Source organism: Zingiber officinale, chromosome 2B (genome assembly GCF_018446385.1).
Source record: "Zingiber officinale cultivar Zhangliang chromosome 2B, Zo_v1.1, whole genome shotgun sequence".
Classification (NCBI taxonomy): domain Eukaryota; kingdom Viridiplantae; phylum Streptophyta; class Magnoliopsida; order Zingiberales; family Zingiberaceae; genus Zingiber; species Zingiber officinale.
In genome coordinates, this window is record NC_055989.1 from 58114585 (window position 1) to 58130775 (window position 16191).

Genomic DNA, 16191 nt, shown 5'->3' on the forward strand with positions numbered 1-16191 from the left:
AACATGAAATGTAGGGCTTAGGCAAGCCTAAATTTAACCCTAACATGTTTATGTTCCTCTCCATGATATGCTATGAAATTTGTAGGGTACTCACATGCTTAGAACCTATGTTTTGTAGCATTCGGCCACCTATATTTTGTGGACTTAGGAAGCTTGTAACTTTAACCTAATATGCTCTTGTGATTGCCTATGATAAATGCATGGAAATTGATTAAGGTTCACATGTTTACATGCTATTTGTAACCAAGTTTGGATCTTGTATGTTTCGGCCAAGGTGGGTTTAAAAATCTAGGAAGCATAGAACCTAAATCAAATATGCTTATGATGTACCTTATGTTAAATGTTATAGAAATGAATGTGGGTTTATATGCTTGTATGATTTCATGAAACCTAATTGAGTCTATGTATGTTTCGGCCACCCTTAGTGGGTTGAGAATTTAGACTAAGTTATGACTCAATGTGTACTTTCCTTGCCATGATATGAATTGGGAGAAGTTAACTTATGATCCATGCATGATTATGTTTTTCTTTTTTCCATGATATATTATATCGCTCGTTTAAGTATGCTTATGAACCATGCATGAGAATGATACCATGGCTATGTGCCCAAATATGATGGCTATGTGCCCAAGACAAGTATGATGGCTATGTGCCCAAGTATGCATGGCTATGTGCCCATTTATGCATACCTTATGAATGACATGAATGACATGAACATGATACGCTATGAATGACATGAACATGATATGCTATGAATGACATGAACATGATATGCTATGAATGACATGAATGTGATATGCTATGAATGACATGAACATGATATGCTATGAATGACATGAACATGATAGGCTATAAATGACATGAATAAGTTATGCTATATGTTATGAAATGATAGAGATATGATATGACTTGTATTTTACTTTGAATGGCTTGTACCAAAAGGGTGGGCTCCTTATGCGCCCCTAGGTCGAATTACGGGCCTAGTAAAGGGTGGGCTCCTTACGTGCCCCTAGGCCGAGCTACGGGCCTAGTTTCCTAGTAGGTTCAAGACTAGCTACCTTGGGTCTACTAAGGTTGCGCGCATTATGTATGTATGTGGTACTAAGCCGGGCCCCTTCATGTTGAGATTATTTTCAAGTACTATATGTTACTGTTTTAAGACATGTCACACATGACATAAACCATGTTTTGAAAAGCATATTGCACATGATATTTCCCATGGTTTAAAGAACATCTTGCATCCATGCTTATGATATGATGCTTACAGTTATGTTATGATATGATGCCTTGATGTTATGAAAAGAAATGTCATGATGCTTTCACTTATGATATGATGATTACTTAAGCTATGATATGATTTATGCTATGATATGATGTTACTTATACCATGATAAGATTTATGCCATAACATGTTGTTACTTTATGTTACGATATTATTGAAATTCATGCCATGATATGACATGTTTTTAGTTATATGACGATATGAGCGTTCTTTATTCTATGATGTATGATATCATGAATTTTATATGATATGTTAGTTTTTGTGAGTAGGAAAGGATCTCACTAAGCCTTGAGTGCTTACAAATACTTTTCCTTGTACCACAGATAAAGGTAAAGGATGGATAAACTAGAGGAGCAACAGGAAGGGGCAAGAGATGTGTGATGGTGACTTGGCTAAAGAAATATAATGACCTGCTGAAGTGAACTTAGAATAATATGTTATGTTATGTGATGTCTTTTATGATTTCCTATGCATGTGTTAGAAATGAATACTATGACTATTTAAGTTGAACCATGTTATTTCATGCTCATATGCTGAGTATGATTAGAAAAGAAAAAAAAATATAGATATGTTTCCGCTGTATGTATGTTTATGTATGCTAAGTCAAAGTAAGAAAGTAACCCCGCCCTCACTAGGCAGGAGTGGTAAAGGGGCGGGCGTTACAGGTTTGTATCAGAGCCAGGTTAGCCATCTCACTACACACATCAAGCCTCCATCCTGCCGCTCCAAGTAAGAATTTTCTATGCTTACTTTACTTTACGCCTGATATGTTTATTTGAGTATGCATGTCTATTTTATTGTTATATTTATAATTTTAGTCTAGGGATATATGATGGTAGGATAGGATTGACGATAACATATGCTAGGTCGTGTTAAGAATGATAACCATCTTATGTTAGTCTAGTTAGGAACTATAACGAATTATGCTAGCATTGTTGTCATTTATGAAGATAATCATGGCTACTAGAAGACGCGGTGACAGAACTGATGAGACAGTAACTCCACCAGACCTGACCCAGGTAGTCACAGATCTCCAGCGTCAGATCACCGAACAACAATAATTGATCACTACTCTGATGGGTCAGCAAGGAAATCCAGTAACCTGGCAGCAAATCAAAACACTATGCCCGTCATACCTGCAGCTGCCCCGGTGCCACCAGTAGCCCCTGTTCCAGTAGTCCGACAGGAAACTTATCTGATACAGTGGCTGAGATTAAAGCCGGAGAATTTTACGGGTACATATGAGCCATGGGATGCCCAGGCTTGGTTCAAGACGGTGGAAAATATCGTAGAACTGCTGGATTGGCCCATACCGGAAAAGATCAAGTGCGTGTCTTTCTGTTTTACCGGAGATGCAAGGATGTGGTTGGAAAGAGTTAAGGCCAAGAGACAAGTCAATCTGATGAACTGGGCAGATTTTGAAGTAAAGTTTCTGGAGGAATATTTTCATATGCGGGTGACAAGTCGCCATTATGACGAGTTCACCTAATTCCGGCAAGGCGATTTATCAGTTAGTGATGTCGTGAAGCGCTTCAACCGCCTCGCATGCCTATGTCCAGAGTTGGTCAGCACGGAAAGAGAATAGGTCAGATTAATGTTGAAAATGCTCCGACCTAAAATAGCTTTGAATGTGGCCGGCGGAGTTAATAGACCGCAAACCACGGAAGAGCTAGTCAGCAGTGCCTTGATCACCGAACATTATCAAAAGGCGATGAACGAAGGAAAGAGTCCGGCACAGACTGAAGGACAAAAATCGCAGAGTACCAAGACAAACTGGAAAGGAAATTCCGCTGGAAAAAGAAAACAATGGAACAACAGTAAAAGTGGTCCAACAAATAAACAACCGAGGTACCCTCTTTGTGCCACTTGTGGAAAGCAGCATTCCGGAGTATGCCACCAGGGTACGAGGAAGTGCTACAGTTGTGGACAGGAAGGACATATGGTCAGAGACTGCCCTACCCGGTCCCAGGTACCATCTCAGTAGTATGACCAGAATAGGAGTACCCTCGCACAGCTACATCAGATGCAAGCGGCTATAGAAGGGACCCTGATTAGCCAAGGGAGATTAGAAGCCCCACCGGTGACGACAAATGCCAGGGTTTTCTCTCTCACCAAGGAGGACGTGGCGAGTGCTTCTACAGTAGTCACAGGTCAGCTATCTATTTTCAGTTAGTATGCTATTGTATTATTTGATACTGGAGCAACCCACTCGTTTGTCTCCACATCTTTCACGAAAAAGTTAGAAGTACCACCACAAGTCATAAATGGCAAATTCTTAACAACCTTGCCTTCGGGAGAAGTGATGCCTTCCGATCAGATGCTGCAAGCAGTGCCTATCTGAATCGCAGACAGAGAACTCTACTACGATCTGATAATACTCGACATGCAGGATTTTGATATTATACTAGGCATGGATTTCCTGAGCAAGTACGGCGCTTCAATCGAGTGCCGTAACAGAAAAGTAGTCTTCCGACCGGAAGCCAAATTGAGGTTCAAATTTATTGGAGAACCAAGAAAAGGAATTGAGGAATTCTTATCAGTCATAAAGGCGCAGAAGATGCTAGATAAAGGATGTACTGGCTTTCTAGCACAAATGGTCGACGCAAGTCGAACCAATGACCAAAAACTAGAAGATGTCCCGGTAGTATGCAGATATCCAGGGGTATTTCCCGATGAATTACCAGGATTAGCCCCTGATCGAGAAATAGAATTCGAGATTGAATTGATTCCTTGTACTAAACCGATCTCTAAAGCACCCTACCGAATGGCGCCGGCTGAGTTGAAGGAACTACAGGGACAACTATCAGAGTTACTTGACAAGGGACTTATCCGCCCTAGTCACTCCCCATGGGGAGCTCCGATACTGTTCGTAAAGAAGAAGGATGGAACCATGCGAATGTGTATAGACTACCGAGAATTAAATAAGGTAACAATCAAGAACCGGTACCCTCTTACACGGATCGACGACTTGTTCGACCAATTGAAGGGTGCAACCGTCTTCTCAAAGATTGACCTGAGATCCAGCTATCACCAGGTGAAAGTGAAACAGGGTGATATTCCGAAGACGGCATTTCGAACAAGATACGAATACTATGAGTTTATAGTTATGCCCTTTGGCGTAACTAATGCTCCTGCTACATTTATGGATCTGATGAATCGGGTATTCACGGCGTATCTCGACAAATTTGTGATCGTCTTCATTGATGATATCCTCGTCTACTACAGGACCCCAGAGGAACACACTGAACACCTGAATACAGTGCTACAGATCCTTCAGGAGAAACAACTATATGCAAAGTTTTCCAAATGTGAGTTCTGGCTTGATCGAATATCATTCTTGGGTCATGTTATCTCAAAAGACGGAGTAATGGTGGATCCAAGCAAGATCGAAGCTGTAAGTAACTGGAACAGGCCGAAGAATGCCAGCGAAGTCAGGAGCTTTCTCGGGCTTGCAGGTTATTACAGAAAATTTGTAGAAGATTTTTCCAAAATTGCAGCCCCTATGACATGTCTTACCAAAAAGAACAAAAGGTATGAATGGACGGATGACTGCGAGAAGAGTTTCACAGAACTAAAAAGGAGACTGACTAGTGCGCCGATCCTTACTCTTCCGGAATGTGACAAGGGCTTCGATATGTACAGCGATGCCTCCATATTAGGACTGGTAGCTGTACTCATGCAAGACGGCAAGGTCATTGCCTATGCCTCTAGACAACTTAAAGAGCATGAAAAGAATTACCCCACCCATGACCTGGAACTAGCAGCCGTGGTCTTTGCGCTCAAAACATGGAGACATTATTTATATGGAGCTCAGTGTAAGATTTACACCGACCACCAGAGTCTGAAATATTTCTTCACATAGAAAGACCTGAATATGAGACAACGTAGATGGCTCGAACTAGTCAAGGACTATGACTGCGAGATCTTTTATCATCCAGGAGAGGCGAACAAAGTGGCTGATGCACTCAGTAGGAAGTCTTGTGCCACCTGATGTCGCTATTCTAAAGTCCGAGGATGAACTTTCTATGAGGTATGGGGAACTGTAACACCCACGAATTTCTTAAACTAAGTATGTGAAGATTCTCTCTTAGAATAAAGGAAGATAAGATGGAACCAAATATATATATATATATATATATATATATATAAAAGAGTTGGTCAAGGATTGAACCTTGAACCTTCTTAAGATAAGGATTATGGAATTACCACTAGACCATCATGAGTTATTGTTGAATAGAGAATGGGAATTGTAGATAAAGATAAAAACCATGATTAAGAGAAGGAAGCAAGAAAACATCAAGTAGCTTTCTTCCTCTTTCTCTTGATTAAGAAGCAAGACAAAATTGTCTTTCCTTCCTCACTCCTTTCCATTTTTGTGGAGATTCAAGAGGGAATGAGAGGAGAGGAAGTAAGGGGATGAATGAAGACATTTCTTCATCATTAAGAGGATAAAGGAGGAGTTAAGAAGAGGGGAAAGCAAAGTTCCTTTTTGCTTCTCACTTCCACCTAGCATAAGAGGAAAAACAAAGAAGAATTTTCATTTTTTCTTCCCTTTCCTCACCCTTGCCGTGACCTAGAGTATTCCTCTCCCCTTTCCGAAAATCCAACTAAGGTTTTCTCCCTAAGAAAACCAAACCACAAGAAGGGATCCTCAAGATCTATCTCTCACAAGCAAAAGAAGCAAAAGGGAGCACTAGAAGAAGAAGCTTTCTTCTTCCTCTTCACAAAGGGTACCTTCTCTTAGGGAAAAGACCAAGCAAGAGAAGGTGAGTATCCCCTCACCTGTGGTACAAGTTGTTATATGATTTTATTCAAGTTTAGATGGATCAACAACCTAAAGTTTCCTTTAGAAATTTCAGCCATGACATTTGTAAGGTTTATGGAAGTTCAAAACCAAAACCAACATGTTTTAGTTTTTTTTTCCTCTCATGATATACTATGAATATGACCTTGATATTTCATTCTTGTATGTGGCTTGGAGTTAGGTAATACCCTACCTTAGGGTTCGGACATGAAAAGATTTAAAACCCTAGGGAAGCTAAATTTAAAAACTAACATGTCTATGATCTCTTCTATGATGTTATATGAATATTCTCTTGATGTTTTATACTTGAATGTTGCTTAGAACTAGTAGGACCCTACCACAAGGTTTCGGCCATGAAGAGATTAAATACCTTAAGGAGGCTCAACCTCAAATCTAGCTTGCTTATGTTTCACCTTATAAAAAGATATGAAAATAACATAAAGCACTTGAGATTCATGTTACTTAGGGTTAGGTTTTCACATGATAACTTTCGGCCAACATAAAATGTAAGGTGTAAGCAACCCTAAATTTAACCCTAACATGTTTATGTTTCTCTCCATGATATGCTATGAAATTCAAAAGGTACTCACATGGTTGTAAATTCTAGAATAAGTATCAAGTATCAAGTTTCCCATAATATGTTATGAATGTTCTCTTGATATTTTATACTTGAATGTTGCTTAGAACTAGTAGGACCCTACCACAAGGTTACGGCCATGAAGAGATTAAATACCTTAAGGAGGCTCAATCTCAAATCTAGCTTGCTTATGTGTTACCTTATGAAAAATATGAAGATAACATAATGCACTTGAGATTTCATGTTGCTTAGGGTTATGTTTTCACATGATGAACATTCGGCCAACATGAAATGTAGGGCTTAGGCAAGCCTATATTCAACCCTAACATGTTTATGTTCCTCTCCATGATGTGCTATGAAATTTGTAGGGTACTCACATGCTTAGAACCTATGTTTTGTGGCATTCGGACACCTATATTTTGTGGACTTAGGAAGCTTGTAACTTTAACCTAATATGCTATTGTGATTGCCTATGATAAATGCATGGAAATTGATTAGGGTTCACATGTTTACATGCTATTTGTAACCAAGTTTGGACCTTGTATGTTTCGGCCAAGGTGGGTTTAAAAACCTAGGAAGCATAGAACCTAAATCAAATATGCTTATGATGTACCTTATGTTAAATGTTATAGAAATGAATGTGGGTTTATATGCTTGTATGATTTCATGAAACCTAATTGAGTCTATGTATGTTTCGGCCACCCTTAGTGGGTTGAGAATTTAGACTAAGTTATGACTCAATGTGTACTTTCCTTGCCATGATATGAATTGGGAGAAGTTAACTTATGATCCATGCATGATTATGTTTTTCTTTTTTCCATGATATATTATATTGCTCGTTTAAGTATGCTTATGAACCATGCATGAGAATGATACCATGGCTATGTGCCCAAATATGATGGCTATGTGCCCAAGACAAGTATGATGGCTATGTGCCCAAGTATGCATGGCTATGTGCCCATTTATGCATACCTTATGAATGACATGAATGACATGAACATGATATGCTATGAATGACATGAACATGATACGCTATGAATGACATGAACATGATATGCTATGAATGACATGAACATGATATGCTATGAATGACATGAATGTGATATGCTATGAATGACATGAACATGATAGGCTATAAATGACATGAATAAGATATGATGTATGTTATGAAATGATAGAGATATGATATGACATGTATTTTACTTTGAATGACTTGTACCAAAAGGGTGAGCTCCTTATGCGCCCCTTGGTCGAATTACGGGCCTAGTAAAGGGTGGGCTCCTTACGTGCCCCTAGGCCGAGCTACGGGCCTAGTTTCCTAGTAGGTTCAAGACTAGCTACCTTGGGTCTACTAAGGATGCGCGCATTATGTATGTATGTGGTACTAAGTCGGGCCCCTTCATGTTGAGATTATTTTCAAGTTCTATATGATACTATTTTAAGACATCTCACACATGACATAAACCATGTTTTGAAAAGCATATTGCACATGACATTTCCCATGGTTTAAAGAACATCTTGCATCCTTGCTTATGATATGATGCTTACAGTTATGTTATGATATGATGCCTTGATGTTATGAAAAGAAATGTCATGATGCTTTCACTTATGATATGATGATTACTTAGGCTATGATATGATTTATGCTATGATATGATGTTACTTATACCATGATAAGATTTATGTCATAACATGTTGTTACTTTATGTTACGATATTATTTAAATTCATGCCATGATATGACATGTTTTTAGTTATATGACGATATGAGCGTTCTTTATTCTATGATGTATGATATGATGAGTTTTATATGATATGTTGGTTTTTTTGAGTAGGAAAGGATCTCACTAAGCCTTGAGTGCTTACAGATACTTTTTCTTGTACCACAGATAAAGGTAAAGGATGGATAAACTAGAGGAGCAACAGGAAGGGGCAAGAGATGTGTGATGGTGACCTCGCTAAAGAAATAAAATGACTTGCTGAAGTGAACTTAGAATAATATGTTATGTTATGTGATGTCTTTTATGATTTCCTATGCATGTGTTAGAAATGAATACTATGACTATTTAAGTTGAACCATGTTATTTCATGCTCATATGCTTAGTATGATTAGAAAATAAAAAAAAATATAGATATGTTTCCGCTGTATGTATGTTTATGTATGCTAAGTCAAAGTAAGAAAGTAACCCCGCCCTCACTAGGAAGGAGTGGTAAAGGGGCGGGCGTTACATATCTCATACTCTAGTAGTTGAAACATGTTTAGCGGTGTTATCTACCAGCACCTGGTGGATAGATACGGGAGCCAGTGATCATGTCTGCAATTCTTTGCAGGGGTTCCAGGAAACCCGGCGACTATTTGATGGAGAGATAACTGTCTACATGGGCAATGGTACTAAGGTGGCGGCTGTTGTAGTGGGAGATATCTACTTATCTTTTGATAGGAATAGAAATTTGATTTTAAGAAATTGTCTTTATGTACCCAGTTTTAGAAAGAATTTAATTTCAGTTTCTAAACTGTATTTGGATGGATATTCAGTTTTCTTTAGTAACAATGTCGTTATAAAGAGAAAATAAGATGATTACCTATTCTGGTGCATTGATTGGCAATTTATACACTTTAAATCCAATTTCTCCCACAAAGCAAAATATGGAAATTAATAACACATCTTCTAACTCTAATAATAGAAAAGAACCTTCAGAGATGAACCAAACATATCTTTGGCATCTAAGCCTTGGACATATTAACTTAAGTAGGATTCAAAGGCTTGTAGTCGATGGACTCTTGGGTTCATTAGAATTGGAAAACTTTCCAACATGTGAATCTTGCTTGGAAGGAAAAATGACCAAGAGACCTTTTAAGGGCAAGGGGTATAGAGCCAAAGATGCGTTAGAACTGGTTTATTCTGATTTGTGTGGTCCTATGTCTATCCAGGCAAGAGGTGGTTATGAATACTTCATCTCCTTTATAGACGATTATTCAAGATACGGATACATTTACCTGATGCGCCACAAGTCTGAATGCTTTGACAAGTTCAAAGAATATAGGGCTGATGTGGAGAAACATCTTGGTAAAAGTATCAAGACACTATGGTCTGACCGTGGTGGCGAATACCTCTTTGGAGAGTTTAGGAATTACTTATCAGAAGTTGAGATTCAATCCCAATTGACTACACCTGGTACACCCCAGCAGATGGTGTGACAGAACGAAGGAATAGGACCCTTATGGAAATGGTTAGATCGATGATGAGTTATTCAGAATTACCAAATTCATTTTGGGGATATGCTTTAAAAACAGCAATGTACATTCTAAAAATGGTACTTTCTAAAACAGTTCCTTCTACTCCCATGGAATTATGGAATGGGCGTAAGCCTAGTCTGAATCATATCCGGATATGGGGTAGTCCAGCACATGTGCTGAAGGGAGATACTGACAAGTTAGAATCACGTACAGAAGTTTGTTTGTTTGTAGGATATCCTAAGGGAACGAAAGGTGGTTTGTTTTATAATCCTAAAAATCAAAACATCATTGTTAGCACCAATGCTCGATTTTTAGAAGAAGATTATATAATGAACCATAAGCCCATGAGTGAAATAGTTTTAGAAGAAATTAGAGAGGACACGTCTACTTCAGTACCAACAGTACAAGATGAAGTACCACAAGAGACTGCAACACGTGTCACACATGATACACAACCACAGACGGTGCCTCGTCGTAGTGGGAGGGTTGTAAGGCAACCTGAGAGATTCATGTTTTTGGGAGAGTCTTTGGACTTGATCCCGGGTAAACATGAACCTGATCCCCGGACATATGATGAAGCACTCCAAGATATAGATGCAGTATCTTGGCAAAAGGCAATGAATTCTGAAATAGAGTCTATGTACTCTAATAAGGTCTGGGAGCTTGTAGAACCACCTGATGGTGTAAAAGCCGTTGGATGCAAGTGGATCTACAAAAGGAAAAGACGGATAGATGGGAAGGTAGAAACCTTCAAAGCAAGGCTTGTTGCGAAAGGGTATACTCAGAAAGAGGGAATTGACTATAAGGAGACTTTTTCACCGGTAGTCGTGCTTAAGTCTATCCAGATACTCTTGTCCATTGCTAATCATATGGATTATGAGATTTGGAAAATGGATGTCAAGACAGCTTTCCTTAATGGAAGTCTTGAAAAAACATCCATATGAAGCAATAAGAAGGGTTCATTGAAAAAGGCAAAGAGCATCTAGTGTGCAAGCTTAATCGGTCCATTTAAGGATTGAAGCAAGCTTCAAGATCTAGGAACATCCGGTTTAACGAACTAATCCAGTCATATGGATTTATTTAGTGTCCGGATGAGTCTTGTGTATTCAAGAAGTGTAACGGAAATGTGGTGGTATTTCTTGTACTATACGTAGATGATATTTGTTAATTGGCAACAATGTCAAGGTATTATCAGACGTAAGGGTATGGTTGTCCATACAATTTGATATGAAGGACTTAGGAGAATGTGCACATATTCTTGGGATCAAAGTTATAAGGGATCACAAGAAAAGAATGTTGTGCCTATCCCAAGCTTCATATATAGATATAGTCCTTGCTCGTTTTAGCATGCAGAACTCCAAGAAAGATTTCTTACCTTTTAGGCATGGAGTAGCCTTATCTAAAGAGATGTCTCTGAAGACATCAAAGGAGATGGAGGAAATGAAGGCAATCCCTTATGCTTCGGCTGTAGGAAGCCTTATGTATGCAATACTGTGTACGAGACCTGATATCTGTTTTACCGTGGGCATGGTCAACAGATATCAGAGTAACCCTTGACAAGGACATTGGACTGCGGTAAAGCATATATTGAAGTACCTGAGAAGGACTAGAGATTATATGTTAGTTTACCAAGCAGACGAGTTGCTCCCTGTGGGTTACACGGATTCGGACTTCCAATCAGATAGGGATAATAGTAAGTCAACATCAGGCTAAGTGTTTACTCTAGGAGGTGGAGCCATTGCATGGAGGAGTGTTAAGCATAAATGTGTCTCGGACTCAACCATGGAAGCTGAGTATGTGGCAGCCTCTGAGGCAGCCAAAGAAGCTGTATGGATCAGGAACTTTCTAATGGACTTAGATGTGATTCCTGGTTTGCCCAAGATCATCACAATTTATTGTGATAATAGCGGTGCAGTTACAAACTCGAAGGAACCACGAGCTCATAAGGCAAGTAAACATATTGAGCGCAAGTACCACCTGATACGAGACATCGTCAAGCAAGGAGAAGTTGTCGTCGCCAAGATTGCATCAGAAGATAACCTAACAAATCCTTTCACAAAGGCCCTTCCAGCGAAAGCTTTTGATCGACATGTGGAGGGGATGAGAATCAGATGTAAGTGGGAGATTGTTGGAGTGTATACTAAAAGCCTAGCTTTTGTAAATATTTACTTGTTAAAATAAAAGAATCACATTGGTCAATATCTACATTTATTTATTAAATGTAATAGTTCAATTAATTTATATAGTAGACAACATGGAGTGTGGTGTCACACTCAGAAGATCATGTTGTCGATTCTCTATAAATTATAAACAGTTGCTCACGACTAAGATAGAAACGAACAAACTATCAGTATAGTCGTAGTGTAATTAAGTATTAGTTTATCTTGACTAATAAATTACACTGATACACTTTAAGTGTATTGAGTAGGATCATTTAGGTATGTTCTTTTTGTACTGACTTAGTAAAAGAACTAGACCTTAGTTATTATGGAAGTGTGTGCTCTTAATCCTAATATAATAACAAGCACATATATTTAATATTTATTTCTTTGACTTATCCAAGGGTGAGGTTTAGCTCGATAAATCAATATGCCCGATATAACAAGAAGGGATCTGTTTCCTAGTCCGATATGAAAAATCAATATGCCCGATATCACAGTGTGTGTTGTTGATTATAGAAGGAATCTGTTTCTTAGTTATCTAGGTTGAGAATGTCCCCAAGAGGAGCTCATAAAGATTGCCATGTTAAACCCTGCAGGTGGACCTAGTCCGACATGACAATAAAGTTGAGTGGTACTACTCTTGGAGCTAGATATTAATTAAGTGAGTTGTCAGTAACTTACTTAAATAGTGGACATTCATAATCTTAAACACAAGGAGACTAACACACTCATGATAAGAAGTAGCCCATAATGTAATTTGGGATTGGTGCGGTAGTGCGGTAATAACTCTCTAGTGTAATGAGTTATTATCGATGAACTTAAGTTGTGTGTTCGGGGAGAACACGGGATATTCAAGCTCATCGGAAGGCCAAAACTAATTTCTCCTCTAAGTCCCTGTCGTAGTCTCATTATAGCCTCAAGTCCATCCAAATGTAAGGCTCTTCTTGGTGTCCAAGAAGTGGGCCGGTCCAATGCTTGGTGACCAAGCAAGGGCCGGCCACATCCTCTCCTATAGGGGCTGGCCCTTTGCTTGGTGACCAAGCATGAAGGGGTCAGCCACAATAATTCAAAAAGGGAGGGTTGTTTTGAATTTTTAAAATCTTCTCTTTATAGAAAACTATAAGTTTTAAAAGAGAGATTTTAATTTTTAAAACTTTCCTTATTTGAATTAAGCCACACGTTTAATAAAGAGTTTAAAAGATTTTAAAACTTTCCTTTTTTAACCATCCTCATGGTTTAAGAAAAAAAATGGAAAAGAAGTTTTAAAATTTAAATTTTCTATCACCATGTTAAAAAAAGGAAATTTTAGAAGAGAAGTTTTAAATTTTAAAACATGGTTTTAATTTTTAGAACTTTCCTTTTTTAACTCTTACTTTAGGAAAGAGAGCTTGTAAAATTTTATAAGAATTTTTCTTGTAAAATTTTATATAAAAAATATTTATTTCATTCTCTTGTGGGGGCCGACCAACCTTGCTTGGTGCCCAAGCAAGGTGGCCGACCATATTAAATTAATAAAATCATCATCCAATTAATTTTGGTGATTGATTCAATCAAGAGGAAAGAAAAGGAAAAATAAAAGGGAAAAGGAAAAATTAGAGGAAGATTTTAATTTTTTGAAAAAATTCTTCCCTTATTTGCCTTGGGCAAGTAATATAAAAGAAGGGGTGAGGAGGCCTTATGTAACAACAATTCTTATTCTCTTGTTTGGAGACCTTGGTGTGGCTGGCCCTCTCCCTTTCTTCTCTCTTTTCCCTTTTGCTCTCTTCTCCTTGTGGTGGTGGTGGTGGCCGGATTTCACAAGAAGAGGAAGGAGGCTTTTGGGTGGTGTTCATCTTGGAGGATCGTCGCCCACACGACGTCCAAGGTGAGGCGAGGAATATGACAGAAGATCTCAAGGTCATTAGCATACAAAGAGAAGATATAATTAGCAATTATTTTCCGCATCATGCTAGTTTTTCTCTTTGTAAGAATTCTAAATACAAGAGGCAATTAGATCTAGTTTTTCGAATTTATTTTTCGAGTTTGTGTTTTCTTCTTTTTTGAACTTGTGATTCGATTGTTCCTTTTGGTTAACCTAGAGTTATTTAAGGAAATAAATATTAGCTTTCCTTAAAAGGCTTTGCCTAGGCGGTGGTGGTTGCTCCCATATCCAAGAAGGCCATGTGCCTCGCCATGCAGTCCTGGAACCCAATTTTGCAAATTAATATTTATGGAATTAATAACCTAGGTAGATTTGAATCAATAATGTTAAGTTCCGCTTGCGATTCAAATCAAAACCATTAAGAATAGATAAGTTAAATTTGGAATCAATGATGTTAAGTTCCGTCTGCGATTCCTTATTTAACTTCTAAAGAACACAATAGGTTATTTAAGGAAAGGTTCGACACTTGTACAAAAAAATTTTTTACAGTGGAACCTGTACGTTTTCCTAGGATTAACCAACAGTTTTAGCATGCAAGACTCCGTGAAAGGTCTACCTTTTAAACATGGAGTAGCTTTATCTAAAGAGATGTCTCCAAAGACATAAAAGGAGATAGAGGACATGAAAGCAGTTCCTTATGCTTCGGCTATCGGAAGCCTAATGCATGTTATGTTTTGCACGAGACCGGATATCTGTTTTGCCGTGGGCATGGTTAGCAGGTATCAAAGTAACACTGGGCAACGACATAGGACTGCTGTAAAGCATATATTAAAGTATCTAAGAAAGAATAGAGATTATATGCTAGTTTACCAAGCAGATGATTTGCTCCCTGTGGGTTACACGGATTCTGACTTCCAATCAAATAGGGACAATAGTAAGTCTACATCAGGCTATGTGTTTACTTTAGGAGGTGGAGCCATTGCATGGAGGAGTGTTAAGCATAAATATGTTTCTGACTCAACCATGGAAGTTGAGTATGTGGTAGCCTCTGAGGCTACCAAAGAAGCTGTGTGGCTCAGAAATTTCCTAATGGACTTAGATGTGATTGCTGGTTTGCCCAAAATCATCGCAATAAAATTAAAAGAATTTTATTTTTTAAAATTTTTCTTATGTGGATTCCATGGTTTTAAAAGAGAGTTTAAAATTTAAATCTTTCCTTTTATATCTTTCTACAAAAGATTAAGTGAAAGGTTTGATATCTTTCCTTATTTATAGTTGAAAGGAAGATTTTAATTTTTTGATAAAACTTTCCTTTATTAACCATCCTCATGATTTAAAAGAGAGTTTTAAAATTAAATTATTCCTTTTATAGTTTCTACAAAAGATTAAGAAAAGATTTGATATATTTCCTTATTTGTAGATTGAGAGGAAGATTTTAATTTTAAAGATAACTTTCTTTTTTGGAAATCATCCACATATTTTAATAGAGAGTTTTTAATTTATAAAATTTCCTTTTATAACCAACCATGAAGGGAAAATTAATAGAGAAATTTTTATTTTAAAAATTTCCAAAACTAAATTAGGAAGTTTTAATTTTGTGTTTAAAACTTTCCTTGCTTGGATAATTGAGAGGTGGCCGGCAACATCAAGTTGGAAAGGGAAATTTTTTATTAAACTTTCCTTTCATTGGCAAAGAGAATAAGGAAGTTTTTATAAAACTTTCCTTATTTGCTAAGACCAAGGAATATAAAAGAGAGGGTAGAGGTGCCTCACCTCACAACTTATGTTCAAGTTTTCCTCTCTTCTATTTCTTTGGTTGGTGGCCGACCCTTCTTATCCTCTTCCTCTCCTCCTTTTCTTCTTGATTGGTGGCCGGCGGCATCAACTCTCAAGGAGCTTGTTGGTGGCCGGATTTTTCTTGGAGAAGGAGAGAAAGGAGGTTTAGTTTCAAGCATCCCTTAGAGCTTGGTGGTGTTGCCGAACCTCATCTATTCTTGGAATTCTTGTGGTGGTCGAAACTCACTAGAAGAAGAAGGAAACTTGGGTGGTTCTCATCTCGGTAGATCATCGCCCACACGACGTCCAAGATAAGAAGAGGAATACGGTAAAAGATCAGGAGGTTGTTGATTACAAAGAAAGGTATAACTAGTAATTATTTTCCGCATCATACTAGTTTTCTTTGTATTGTTTTTGAAATATCAAACACAAGAGGCATATGATTCTAGTTTTTGAATTTGTGATTCGAGTTTGTGTTTTTTTATTTTTCGA